At 40.4% G+C, this 14,899-nt stretch overlaps 1 pseudogene; it reads right to left on the reverse strand.

Moving 5' to 3' along the window:
- Nucleotides 1-955: 955 nt before the first annotated feature.
- On the reverse strand, nt 956-10,923 carry LOC148215674 (vomeronasal type-2 receptor 26-like; annotated as a pseudogene).
- Nucleotides 10,924-14,899: the final 3,976 nt, after the last annotated feature.

Here is a 14,899-nt window from a genome sequence, read left to right on the forward strand (position 1 = left end):
ATAATATAGAATTAAAAGGCAGGAGCATAGAAAAACATGTGTTGGTGGGTTGGTGGGCAAGACTCCACCCCATGAGCAATTGCAGTCACAGAATATTAGAGTCCATAGATATAAACCATCTCCTAAGGCAAAACTCTTTTTCTGTGTATTTATTTGATGTGGTTTCTATGCTACTGCAGTCATAAGGAACTCTGAGCAACTTCCATTATCTATATAGCAAGCAGCTTAGCAAGATAATGAAATATAAAACTGACACACAATACAGAGGTCTCCACAGGTGCCCCATAACCACAACTAAAATCATGACATCCTAAAGGGTCTCTGGAAGAGCCAGGTCTTCCTCCTCCAAATCAATAAAAAAGACAGGCTATGCATGGGTTAAATAAGTTTGATAGTGAATGGACCTAGCTGATATCTGAGAAACACATTTTACAGGAAAGCGGTTTGGGCCTGTCTATAAGGACAGTGTTTTGTCCAAACAAGACTTGTTCTCTCTAGATCCCCAAAGTGCTAAAACACCCAGGGCAACAGAGGTACCCCACAAAACATAGCTGCATCAATGTGGACATATGTTCAGATGTTACAAAACAGAGCATCAGTGGCAACCTTTTAGAACAACTATTAAGTGTTAACCCTTAAGTTTATCTATCAATCCTATCAGGGAGAAATGGATGGAATGGAACATATACTTGAATATTAACAAGGGAAGCAATTCAATGGAATCTTTTCAGAAAAGCTTAGTCACCCACCAGAAGGGGAGGGAGGGCTTTGAAAAAAGTCATTATAGCAGTTGTGACTGACCAATCAAAGCCCTGGGCCTTTATTATGTCCATGGCACAAAGAACAGAAAAAGGAAAAGGTTCAATTGCATGGCTAGCGTTGCAAGCTTAACATGAGACTGACCCCATGGATGTCAATAGAGAAAGGCTGAATAATAGAATGTTGAATTTAACCATTAAAATATTCTCCTGGCCAGATGTTGTTTTGTGTTTAGATGCGGGCTCAAGAGTATGATGTAGCACTTAGGAAGAAAGATGCAGCCAAGGAGACCTGCAGTAGAGGACAAAATGGAGAAGATCTCCACAGCCACCATGTATTTCCCCTTGGTGCTCAGATAGGCTGGGATGAAGGACACCCAAATGCTGCAAAACACAAGCATGCTGAAAGTGATCAGCTTGGCTTCATTAAAAGTATCAGGCAATTTTCGAGCAAAGAAAGCCACTGTGAAACTGATGGTGGCCAGCAGCCCCAAGTAGCCCAGGACAACATAGAACATGGAATCTGAGCCTTCGTTACATTGCACAATAATTTTTCAGTCTGGGAATGCATATCCAACTCTGGGAAGGGAGGCGACGTGAGCAACCACACTACACAGATAGCAGCTTGAAAAGAGGAGCAGAGGACAATGATGGATCCTGCCAGTCTTTTCCCCAGCCACTTCCTCATCTGGCTTTCTGGCTTAGTGGCCAGGAAGGCCAGAACTACCGTGATGGTTTTGGCCAAGACACAGGAAACTGAGATGGAGAAAATGGTGCCAAACAGAGTTTGCCTGAGAAAGCAAGTCACCTCCCCAGGCCAACCAATAAAGAGCAGGGAGCAAAGAAAACAGAGGAGGAGAGAGGAGAGAAAGATGCATGTGAGGTTCCTATTGTTGGCTTTGACAATTGGGGTGTCCCAATGCAGAAGGAAAGTCACTGCCACTAAAAGGAGGGTTGCCGAAAAGAAAAGAGTTAAGGAAGTCAGAATGATTCCCAAGGGTTCACCATAGGATAAGTAGCTAAAACCTTTCGGAAGGCACTGGTCTTTTTCTGCATTGGAATAATGATCTCCTGGGCACCTCTCACATTGATCTGCATCTGAAATACATGAAGAAAGCCTAGTCATTTAAAAAAACATATAGGACATTGTACAGAGCTAAGAGAAATCACTCCCGATGATGACATTCACAATCCCCATCACACATACACAATCATGCTTTCTTAATCCTTAGTAAAGGGTACTGGGCTATCATTTATGCAAATATATTCCATTGAATTTTCATATTAGCATGCTACTATTCTAAAAAAAGCACTGCCACTCTCAAAGCTACTGCAGCTTACCCTAGTCCCATTCCCCTATATATACCAAAGTTGGAAAGAATGAAGACAGGTAAGTTTGATAGCTCTCAACTCTCAGCTATCTAATTCCATTTCTTTACTTGCCCGTTTGGACTGAAATTCTTCCTTGGGGACATTTGGTGCAACTGTAGCAACAAGCATGTTTCCCCTCCTGAACAACTTTGCTATACCCATGACGGCAGCTCTCAACACATCTGGCATGTGGAGGTACCTGAAATAAAACATCAAGTAGGTTTATGCACAGGATGCACCCCAAATTTCTGCAAAATCTCCACTTTATTTGGAGAAATTAGTAAATTCAGAGGTGTGCAAAATCTTCAGAAGTTACGATGTCTCAAAAGCATAATGCTGGTGGAGAGTGGTCCATGTTTGCAGCAAATCATCCTGTCTCCTGGGATGAGTTCTAAAGATTTCTCAAACATGTCCATGTTCCTTTATTATTGAAGAACCACAAAAATAGATGGCAGATAACATGGTAGTCTCTGCTGGGTGATGTCTACAAAGTTTCAACCCTACTAGAAAATAGAGCAGCCTACAGTGACTTGTAGCCTGCTGTCTAGGGCAGAAACAAAGGATTTGATTTTGTATGAAATTTCATTATCTTTAATTTTGTAAGCTTGGCGTACCAACGTGGTTTCTTTGCATGATATGTATGTAGAGCTTTCTCAAAAAAGTCTCTATGGGGGCACCCTCAGGAGCAGCAAACCTTTTCTCTTTTCAAACAATATCTCCATTTTGCTCTCTTTGTTGCTCCATTCATAATATCACAACCACATCTAAGCTTAAGATGAAGTTTTAAGGGGGGGAAACACAAAAGGAAATCGTATTGTAGATTTTAATGAATAAGAGAAAATTTGCAAAGATGTTCACCTTATGGAAAAGAGGAAAAAGTTCACTTCAAACACTTACCATTCTGTTTTGTCCCATGTCAGTATATTTACTTGACTTAGTTTCTACACACCTTTGCTTAATTTTTTTTCAACTGGATAGAGAAATAACATCCTGCTCATATTTATTCTATACATAACTGTCATTTATGTCAAAGATCCATCACATTTCTCTTTAAAAAGACAGATTGTCTTTTTAAAGTTAGTAGCATGTTGAGCAAATTAAAGTAAAAGACACACAGAAATTAATATTCTTACTTCATATAAGTTCCAAAATGCAACTCAGTATAGTAAAAAAAACCTTCCATGTAGACTTTCCATAAAGACCAATCAAATATCTAGCAACACCACGAGGCTCCAGGATATCATCACTTCACTTCACTTGTGCATTTTCAAGAAATCAAAGAATATTCGCCCCCAAAACAATGGTCTACTTAATTGCATTACCTCCAAATGTCCCACCTCTTGAAACTTGTGATTCCACAAAATGGCCCTTTCATTGATAGAGAACTTTATTCCATTGGCAACTTTTGGGACTATCTTCCCAATCAGGACCCTCTGGAAGGACTGATTGAGAAAGGTGACCATGTTGAAGATGTCATATCCAGGGTCAAAATCCCCCTTCTCATCAAAAAAGATTTCATCGCCTGCACTGTTATTAAAACAAGTGTTTCTCAGGAAGTGGTGAAGCTGGATTCAAGGAAGAGGAAAGTAAGATCAGACCAGAATTATCCTAGTCTTCCTCAAATTCTGACTAACTTTAGAATTACAAGAGAGTTTCTGTAGTGAAGCTAATCAGTAATCGAAGTCCATTCTGCCTTCAGAAAGCATTGCTGTATATGTAAAAGGTTTTCATACAAATGTACGTAGAAAGAGTCCCACAGCAACAGCGGCTGGGGTAGCAGGAACATCCGTGTTGTTTACTAGAAGGAAAATGGGGGAGACCCCACAGTGAAGATTGTGGAGACAAACTGAAATTATTAGTTTTGTGCATTCAAAGTTTGGGAGAGATTGAGTGAGAATGGTTCCACAGAAACTGATACAATTAATAGGGCTTCACATCATGGAACAGCACTAAATGTGAGTTCAGCAAGGTGGCTCCATTATAATTATTTATTTATTTTTTGGTTCACTTGGTGTTCATATCTTTTAACATATTTATTAATTGTTTCAAGCCTTATTGTATGCCACCCAGAGTCTCCTGCTTGTGTGGTTTGCATCTATGTAAATTGTATAAAATCACTAAATAAATAAATGACACATCTCCAGAAAAGAGCCCCTTCTGGAGATGGTTTGAATTGGGAGAAGACTCTCTGAAATGACTGAGCTGCATTAGGAACTTGATTGCAGACAAGGTTTTGCTCAAAGGTAAATTGGTTGCTGCAGAGGAACAAATCTAGAGCCTTTATATTGCTGATTCCCTTCCCATCCCCTCCAACCCTTACACTGATGTACCTGAGAAGAACAATGACATACCTGCCATGCCTGAAAATCCCAAAATTTTGCTCCATCCTGATTCTTCCAAGAAGCTGTCTTGGTTCTTCTTGAACGCATTGTGTGTAAAGCATGTGCTGCAGAATAAACCCCATTGTAGATGTTGTAGCTCTCTCCAGACATTGCCATTTCAAACACGGAACCCGGGAGACTCCCCAGTTCTTCCTTCCCAGTGCAGCGTTTTGCTCCTTTGCGATATGGAGGGAGTGAACAGCGAAATACAGACTCCCAGAACCAACCAATGTAAGGAAAGGAATTTAACAAAGGGTTTATGCTCTCAAGAAACTCCTGAAATCTTGGCACCATGTTTGTGTGGAGTGAGAAGTATAAGGAACCATTGAAAGTTTGGGCTGGGAAACTCCCTGCTGGGGTTAAAGTGACAGTGAAATCCCACTGAGAGGTCACGATCCACACTCTGTGATCTACTGGATTCATATCGGAAAATTCAGAGAAAGATAGAGCCCATTGTAAAGCCTCCATAGATTGGGAAGACCCAGAGGTAAGGAACACACTGATTTTCTTCACTAACATAGTGTCTCTTATGTTGGATATACGTGCAAGAAGGGCATCTTTATTTGCTCTCAAATTTATCAAAAGTGGGATCAACTTCATCCAAGCAATGCAAATATCATTCTGGGAGAGCTTTGGTTGGAGATTTCGGAGAAAAGTTTCCCCACTCTCATCCTCAGATACCAAAAGGCCAATCCAGTTCCATCCAAAATACTTCAGTAAATGAACAATCCCCTCGTATTGTAAATTCTCATTGGGAACCATGCTGAAGAAGGAAGGGAACCTCCTTTTATCACTCAGAACTGGGTCAAAGGAGCCATAACTGAGCTGTGTGTTAGAAAGATGCATTGAAAATTAAATTGAGAATCCTTTTGTCATGAAGAACATATAGCTTTTCTGTTTTCCCTAGAATATTGGATGCCATTGTGACATTATGACTGAATTACAAAAACCCAAATGTTGCCATCTAAATTTACATGGAAGGAGAATATTGTAAGCTTCATAACAGGAGACTCTGAGAACTCAGAATTGGGAAATGTTTCTACACTTCATTTTCCATTTTTCCTCCTTACTCAATATGCTGGCTGAAACTGATGGAAGCTAAGCTTTACCAAAAAGCAGAGGTCTTCGTTGACCCCTTTTGCTAAAGAAGCTGATCTGTGAAAAATGCTTGTACCTGTGGAAACTTATAGCTGCTCAAAATGTGGGCCATCTGGATGGAGTTGGGGGAAGTGAGGTCACCAATGATCGGCAAGAACTCCATCTTACTCCTTTGGACACAATTAAAGTTGATCGGACTCCCTCGATTCAGAAACAGCAGATCGAAAACATGCTTACTGGCCAGCCTGGCACTGAAACTGGTGTCATAAATGTCCAGTTCTAAGGTGTTGTTGGGGAACAGCTTGATGTTCTGGTTGATCTCATGAATGGCAAAATACATAGAAAGAAGGTGCTGGAAATTTTTTGGCATCAGCCTGTAATAAAAACAAATAAGTGCTCATTATTATACCATAAAAAGAACTAAAGCCAGTTGCAGACTACGTAGATGTTTTCATCAATTTATGCAGAAAAGATTAATTTTGGATTTCAGGGAAATACACTTTCTGCTTTGCACATTATTCTCACAACCTGAACAGACCCTGATAGTTGAGCAACATAATAGGTGCCACGCTTCTCAATCCTTGGAGTGTAGCATGGATTCTTTCTACCCAAATCAATAGTCATTCAATCATGTGCCTTTCTCATTATGAGGCTGTAGTTGAACTCTACCAGTTATAAAGCTCAGCCTATTGCATTCTTGACAATTGTGAAAAGCAGCTGCTTTTTCACTGTGGAACACAAGGTTGGATAAGATTTACTCTTTGTTACAACAGATGTGGTGAAATGAATGGAATTTCTCTGAACCTTTTCATTAGTATTAATCCCATTAATAATGTAGCAACTACATTATTCTTTCTACAAATCTTTCAGTGAGGCTTAGGTGTCCTGGCAGGAGTTTTGGAGAGGCTGCTTGGAAGTCTTTTTCCTGACAGTGATGCTCCACTTGTTTCTAAAGTCATCTTCTGACAGAGGGTGTATTTGTGTTTGAAAGTCTAAGGACACTAGCATATTAACTTTGTCAGTCAACATTGGGTCGAAAAATTTTAATATTTGGCAGTAAATTATATGATCAGGAATAGAAAATAAACTTCCAGTTCACGTTTTGCCGACATTTTGCAGCTTCCTTCCTTTATTCTTGTGGAAAGGTCTTCCCAAGAACATAGTATGAAATGTATCGTCTATCTAGTTCCTTCTAGAACTGCTGTAAAAGTTGTGCAACTACACACTTAAATCCATATATGTTAACATTTAAACTGGAAATAAATCTTCATATTCCTCTTTCAAATCTCTCAATTTTCTCCAATTCTTTTCTGGCATCAGCTAATAAATAATTTGGTGAGGATGACAGGAAGTGCAATTTCTCAGAAGGGAACCTCTTGGAATTGGATTCCCTTTAAAAATCTGCTCCTAAAGGGTTACTAGAATCATAATTGCCTGAATTTCAGTTTGTGAATTCTGATCCCCATCAGGTAAATGTTATGAAAGCCCCCGGTATTTGCTATATGGAAAAATGGCCCCGTTTTCTATGAATTCTTTGGTACTTCCATCAGAACACTCAACAGCACTCTGTGATTTTTCCCCCCAATATGAATAACATCACTAAATGTGACAGTCAAGAGTCAATGCCACATTTGCACCAACGTTATCTGCCTCTTCCCACCCTTTCATCCCTTTTCTCTGAAGATGTATTGCAGTTTATTCAAAGAAGAAAGATCTATTTACATTCCAGATTTGGAAGAGTCCAGCTCTTTTTTGAAACTCTCTATACTTTCATCAATATGTATAAAGGAAACAAATCCCCCAAGTATCATTTCCGCTCCAGAGGTGGCAAATTTCTCTGGAAGGTTGGAGGGAGGAGTGCACACGGATTTCAAACTCTCATGGACACTCTCAGGAAGGAAGAAGAAAAACAGACTAATTTTAAACGCCAGCAGTCTTGAGCCACCACCACACCTGTTCAGGTACATGGTCAACAAATATCGGTGTCACCATGACAAGGAGTTTTTGCCTTGACTAGACCTAATAGGAAATGTGCACTGAAAAGGAGGAAGATGGTTTTCAAAATAGTAAATAGAAAGGGATGAACTATCAAATTCCCAGTGCCAACTCTTTGCCTGTTACAGCTAACCTCTGAGATTTCAGAGGGACAAGGTGAATTGTGAGGGCTCTTTTCAAAGAGTAGCACTTCTGACCTATTTTTCCCCCAGCAGTCCTTGGGCAGCTGTGATCCCTCCAAAGATACAGGATTGGAACACAGTCATTTTGCTAATTAGAGGGTAAATGATAATCTTCCTCCGAGTCCTCTAGACCCTGGTGATCTACAGAAATAATGTTTGTGTTTAATCTGTACGTGGCTAGTGTAAAAGTTATCATAAGTGTGCTATAGCAAGTGTAACTTCCTTTCTCTTGCCTTGGAATCCTGCTTATTCTTGGCTCGCCCATACAGAAAAGTTTCAGGAATTTTTGCTCTTGAGAATTAGATTACCAACCTTGATCTACTCTAACACCTTAGTGTTGCCAACTAGTTAGGCATTTGTTGGTGTCCCCCCATTTTTCTGTCATATCAAGAGCAGTTTGAATGTCACTCCTTTCTTCTGATTCATTTCCTTTTATTCCTCATATTTTTTTGTTATCCTCATATTTTTATCAGGATTCCTGTTTCTTCGGCATCTTCACTAATGTGAGAATATCAGTCCAAGGACAGGGGGACTCAGGCTGTTCCCCCAAAACTCTTTTTACATTGGTATGAAAGGAGGGATGGTAATGTTTGAAACATAATATTTTTTCTCCAAGAATAGCTCTTCACCCTGAATTTGTCAGATTCAGCTGGCACAGCATGGTCCACACCGCTGTTCAGTTTCACTGCTCCTAGTCAATTTCACCGTGTCAGGTGCAGGCAGCGGAAAAGAGGAAGTCGGGTGAACTGCAAGTTAATTGCTGGCAGGTGGCAGCCATTGACTCAGGGCCTGAGTGGATACTTTGTAAGAAAGCTGGCTTCCCCCAAGCGCCCCAGGCAATGCAAACTGCAGCAGCTCGGAAGCGCAGCAATCGGCGAGCAATTAAGGAGCCCTGGCTTACCCTGCAGAAGAAAAGCCCAATGAACTCAACAACCCCACAAACAAAGGACATTAATCAGGGAGACAAAGAAACACGGCTGAATCTGCCATTTGGGCAAGGGGGAGAATACCGCGGGCAAACCAGTAACCCAGGCAATGGGGAGAAGGGCGGGAATAAAGGGGTAACTCCGGGTCAAGGAGGGAACCCTATAAAACCACTGTATGTAACCGCACCAAGCCAACCCTGGCTTTGTTTGTATCTACCCACATTACACCTGAGTAAACTTCTTTGCCTGAGCCTATGTTTCACAAGAGTTTCATTCGGTGCTGAATGGGGCAACTCTTACAGAATTTATGTTGCAGGCATTCTTAGCAAAAAAAAAAAAAAAAGGAAAGGAAAGGGGAGGTAAGGTTTGTTTGTTTTTTTAGTAGAAATGTGCCTAGCACCTAAAGAAAGTTTAAAAATATTTTAAAAAAATAGTTGCCCAGGCTAGTTAAGATGCAGGAAGAGGACAGAAGGTGACATTACAGCAAGGAAGGGAAGGAAAGATGTGATTTTGATAGTGCGAGTGTTCAAGTACAGAGAGAACGCCTATGTCATTATATTTGTATTCCCGAAAATGGAAAGATCAGAAGAAATCAATATAATCCTTTCTGTCTCTTCAAATAAACCATTCATCTATCAAACTACTATTCCTATAATATGAATCTCACAGATTTCACCTGAATCCGATTCAGAGCTTGAGGCAATAGGAAACATGCATAATAAGCAGCTTTAGCTTCAAATTTATAGTCTGGGTGCAGTGGTAAAAATCTCAAATTGTTTTTCATGAAAAGTGCTCTAGACTGATCTTGCATATTGGAGTAGAGAGTGATTAGAAATGCTAAATTCTGTCTGCAATAAAGACCCTGTAGCTGGCTCACTTCATCCTGGGAATTTTTGCTTACTTTCAAAGCATTTAACGCTTCTGCTGTAAGAGGTTTGGCAGCATTCTCTCTCTTTTTTTTTTTTTTTAAAAAAGACCGTTATTGGGATTTTAAGCAAGAAAGATAAAAACTAGCAGAAACTAATACTTAGAATAAAGGGGGGGAGAGGGAGAGAGAAAGAAAGAAAGAAAGAAAGAAAGAAAGAAAGAAAGAAAGAAAGAAAGAAAGAAAGAAAGAAAGAAAGAAAGAAAGAAAAAAGACAAGGCCAAAAGGTTTACCAGCATTTTCAAGCTGACTCATTCTCATTTTGTGAGACAAAATTACTAGCTGTGGTTTTTTTCTTTCAAAAGTATCAAAGTTGTGATTTTGATGATCCACTAAGGTTTTTAATCTGTTTAAACTTTGTCATTTTAAAAGTATATATATCTTGGGAATGGGCTTTTACAGTACCAGGACCCCACTAGGAAAGGTATTTTTATTGTTCCCTTAGTATCTGAACTCTCAAGACACACAGATTCTTTAAAAATCTATTTTGTCTATCAGCAGATAGAAATGTACATCATACATATAAGATTAGTAAATCTGCTAAGCATTAAATGGCACCAGTTGTTACTGATACTTTGCATTTCTTAATCAGAATAAGAATGAAATTTAACTTCATGAAAATAAATAAAAATCCTGGAAGAAGAGAATGTGAAACCATCAAGAGTTGCTTGAAGATGGGCATGTAAACATTTAATATAATATTAATAATAATAAACAACTAAGTCTGTGCTGTTAGCTAGATGTGTCTGTGTGGGAAAAAAAGAATTAGGGTGACTTATACTGTATTCTACGTATTGTATAATGTATTATACATCACTTTGTAAATCATTTAGATTCATTCCAATATATGAAGTTCAAAATTTCCCCTTTCCATGTGAGAGTCCAAACATAATGCCCAACAATCACCTCTCCTCCAAAAAGGACAGCAATGGCATGAGGGCATTTTAAGAGGGTTATAAATGAAATCTACCCCTTGATGAAATTGGGTTTGCTGCCACTCTATAATGTCATTCTCTATGTATCTCTATTCAAAGCAGACCTTTAGAAGGACAACCACACAACTCAGCCACGATACAGATAATCTCTAAGGTCCCCATATAAAATCTTCACCCACCACATAGGATAGAATCCAAATCAGATCCTTCTTTTCTCTTGTTACCAGCTGTTTAGGTCTCAGTCAAATAATATAGCATTTGGGGAGGAAGATATACCACAAATTGTGGAAGCTAACATTTAAAAAAACAAACAGCAGTCATAACTCCTTTATTCACTTTTTCTCCAGAACATCAACTCTGTGAAGTGGGTTCTATCACGGGTTCTTTTTTAAATTGCACCCAATTAGATGAACTCAAGAGAGACACAGAAGCACTGGACTCTGGACCAGGTGGTGTCTTTATATCTCCCTATAAGGGTTGGGGAGATATTTTATTTTGTAAAAACAAACATATCAAAGTGATACATGAGTGCCTCCTTTATTCCATTCTCTTGCTATCTCTAGACTATTGCTATGACAATTACTATACTATACACTATTACTATTCAATATACTATACTCTATTACTATTACCTATTACTCTATTACTATTACCTATACACTACACTCTATACTTGCCACAACATTCCTTTCTTAAGCCTGTTCTGTCTTAAGTCCCCTGTTCCTGAGATTTCTTCTTCTTTTTCTATTAATGGGCAGCATGTAGAGCTCTTGCAATTTTTTTTACTTGCTGGACCTCTGTGCTCTTTCCCTCTCCTTTGGACCATCTACTCCTTCTGAAGGAAAAACACCTTCTTTCATTTGGCTGCTGTACTCAGTTTGCTGGTGGATGCAGAGCTCCACAATGTGTGTCCTGTCGTCGTCGTCTCCTCCTCCTCCTCCCACACCTGTGTCAAATTTGAAACTTCATTGGCAACCCTGCCATGCTGATGGTGGAGGAGACACTCAAATGGGAGGGAAAGAAGACAGCACAGGTGCCTGCAATCTTCTCAAGCTGCCTGCTCTTCCACAGGTTCTTCCAAGACTAAATTGATTCTTCTCCTGCTGATCTCTCTGCAGCCTCTCTTGCTTCTGTCCTCAGCAGTTCATGGCCCTGATTCTTCTGTTGGCCTAGCCCAACACTAGGTTCACTTTCACCCAGCACGACTGAGCCAATTAATCACACAGAGGTGAGGAAAGTGGAATCTAAAAGCACTTTATTCCTGTGCAGGAGCAAAGAGGTTTGCTTGGGACCCCAGTCCAAATCAAGCGACCCCAACTGAATCAAACACCATCCATTTATTCAGTTCGGCTAACCAAGAAGCTCATTACAATTGGTGAACAATCTGTATATCATTCCACCTGCATGTTAGTTGTGCAGCTGATAATAAGCATTTATTTAATTACTTTTTACCTCATTGTAATATTAGTTCTCCTCTTTGGGGTCAAGAACTTGCTGTTATAATTAAGCAAGGGTGCCAAAAGTTAATCTGTTGCCAAGGATCCTTCCTCCTGTCCTTCATTATCTGGTTGGATCCAGTTCAGATGCCTAGTCCTTCAGATGGTTAGCCCTTATCTAGCAGTTTCCTGTGAGAACCGTTTGTACCAGGGTAATCTATTACCTCAAAGGCCATCCTCTGTGTTAAAGGTGAACTTCTATTACTTGAAGGCTAAATTACTTGAAGGCTAATTTCCAACTTTTTACTACCTAGAGGCCCTTACTCAAAAACTCAAATTTTGGCTTTTTGGTCCTCACTTCATCCCAAGTAAAGGTGTCAAAACTGAAGAGATTTTTTACCCTTCTTGATATAGCCCATGGAGACTGTCTGAATAAGTGGAAATGCTATTTTAATCCCAGTGCAGCTAAGGATGACTGTACTTGATGTGTCTTTTCAAGCACCTATAGGCGATGTCATGGGACACCGCAGGAAAACTAAGCAGAAACTGATTGATCAATCATGGCATATTCGGTACACTGTGTTTTATATATGGAGTTACTGTACTTGGGGACATGAATACTGCTGGTGCTTGAGGATTTTAGCTCCACTTTCTACCCATCTGAAGTCACAGCCCTAACAGGGCGGTAACACTTCTGCAAATTTTACAAAATGATAAGAATAACAATTAACTCAAAGCAATGGAAATAAGAGAATTGTTTAATGGCTAATTAAACAGGCTCCTGTTTGGACTGGTCTACCAGTGCCTAAAAGGAAGAGATTGTTTTCTTCTCACTAATCCTCCTGCCTTTCCTTTGCTTTCCTAGATATTTGCACACATGGATGCCTTAACCTTCCACTTCCCACATTATGACATTTGACACTAATGCAGAGGGAGGAAGGTTGCAATACATGGTCAACAGAATGGGACAATGCTTCAGATGTCAGGTTCGGTCAGCACGGGGCTTCGGGGAAGCTCGCAGACAGACCACGCGAACTCACCGGCAGCAGCTAGCGAGGAAAAGAGGAACTGAAAGCGCCGCTAATTAATGGGCCACCTGCGCCCAGCCAAACAGGAAAACCGCAGCGGAAGCTTTAACTATACACTGATAACGGCGCGAGCCAACAATGAACGGGGCCGCAGGCAGCGAAACAAGATCGCCGCGCAGCACAGAACCCTCGGGCTTGCACGTAACGGGGGGGGCCAACCCAAGCCGGAGGGGACTGCCAATCAAGGACAATGGACCCTGACCGAACCTGCCATCATGGACAATCAAGAGGGATTATTGGGGGGCCGATAATCCGCAGCAGTAACGCGATCGCGGGGTGGAAAAAAGCGCGGGAAGGGGGGAATATAACGAGTGATGCAATTGTACCAAGCCAGTCCTGGCTTTGCTTGTGACTGCTACGTTACGCATGAGTAAACCTCTTTTGTGAACCACACGTGTCACGAGAGTTTCTCTGTCGAACGGGGCAAACCTTACATCAGAGAGGCTGGGAAGAAACCCAGAATGCAGCAAGAGCTCCTAGGGTTGAAGATAGTTCATTTACTTAACTGGCCATTGTTGGATCAACTGCAAGATTATTTAAAAAAAAAAGAAAAGAAAAGAAAAAGAAAAACCAGCAACTGCTGACCAGCAGAGAACATAGCAGCCCAGGACAAAATGGCCACGGAGGGCACCAACCAGCCACTAGAGGGGAAGGGAGTGCCAAGCCTCACATAAATCCCAGCTATGGCTGGAACTAAATTAGAAGTGCTGGAGACCATCCCCTCAGAAGGTCTTAAGATGGCTTGGGTCAGAAAACATCAGTTTTGAATCAAAGCGGGATGCAATGAGACAAAGGGTGCTTTTGCAATGGGCTGGAAATAGGAGGAGGGCAATGTCAGCATTTCCTGCACTCAGGAGTGGGTGTCCATACTGGTGGTGGTGGTGGGCCAAGCAGTACATGTAAATCTGCCCTTGCTTACACTGAAAGATAAGTCATGCAGAGGATGTCACAACAAAGTGATGAAATTAATAGAAACTTCTTTGTGTTTTCAACTTGTGAGATGATATGGTCATATTGGCTATCAAGCTATGACTTTTTTGTTTAACCTACTTCTTTTTCTTGGTTTGAAAATAAAGTCTCAGTTCCCAACATATAGCATGATCCCAAGGGAATCATGTATTTTTCTTCTAAGTTGATGAAGGGTAGAGAAAAGATACGTTTGGATGATACGGTTTCTCCCTAGACGCAAAGTTTTGGGAACAGGGATTATCTATCCTGTAATTATCCAAATCATTATAATTATTAATCTTTTTGTGCAATTTAAAGACACAATGAAACCTTCCAGGGTTTAATAACAAAAGCAACCACATGGAGCTCAACTGATTACATTATGAAGTGCTCAGGTTAGAAGTAAGGCCAGCAAAGTCGCTGCCTGATTGTTCCAGATACCAAAAGTCTGTATTTCTGTTTTCTTTACTAGGAAAAGTTGCCTGCTTTTCATGACCACATCTGTTTTGTTTTGTTTTTTCTTTTTTGTAACCAGATCTGACTTGCCATCCTCCAGCAAGTGTGGCAATGAAGATAGGGATGTGCAGCGGCAATCGGAGACAGAATACTTTGGCCTTCAAACTCTGTGTGTTTTGGCTCTCTCTGCTCAGTCACCTTTCTTTCAGCAAAATGTGTGATAACAAGCTACTCTGTTTATACCATATATCTGACCCCAGTGATTTTATCATTGGAGAATTGGTGTCTACTCTATTTCTTGAAATGACGTTACCTAGCTTTATGGAAAACCCATCAGGATTCTACAGTGGATGGCAAGTAGTCATTTGAAAGATAAATGGTCTGGATTGGAACCATAATT

The sequence above is a fragment of the Python bivittatus genome, unplaced genomic scaffold, assembly GCF_059951505.1.
Source record: "Python bivittatus isolate LINGU-HERP-01145 unplaced genomic scaffold, Pbiv_v1 ctg000440_np1212, whole genome shotgun sequence".
In the NCBI taxonomy this organism is placed as follows: Eukaryota; Metazoa; Chordata; class Lepidosauria; order Squamata; family Pythonidae; genus Python; species Python bivittatus.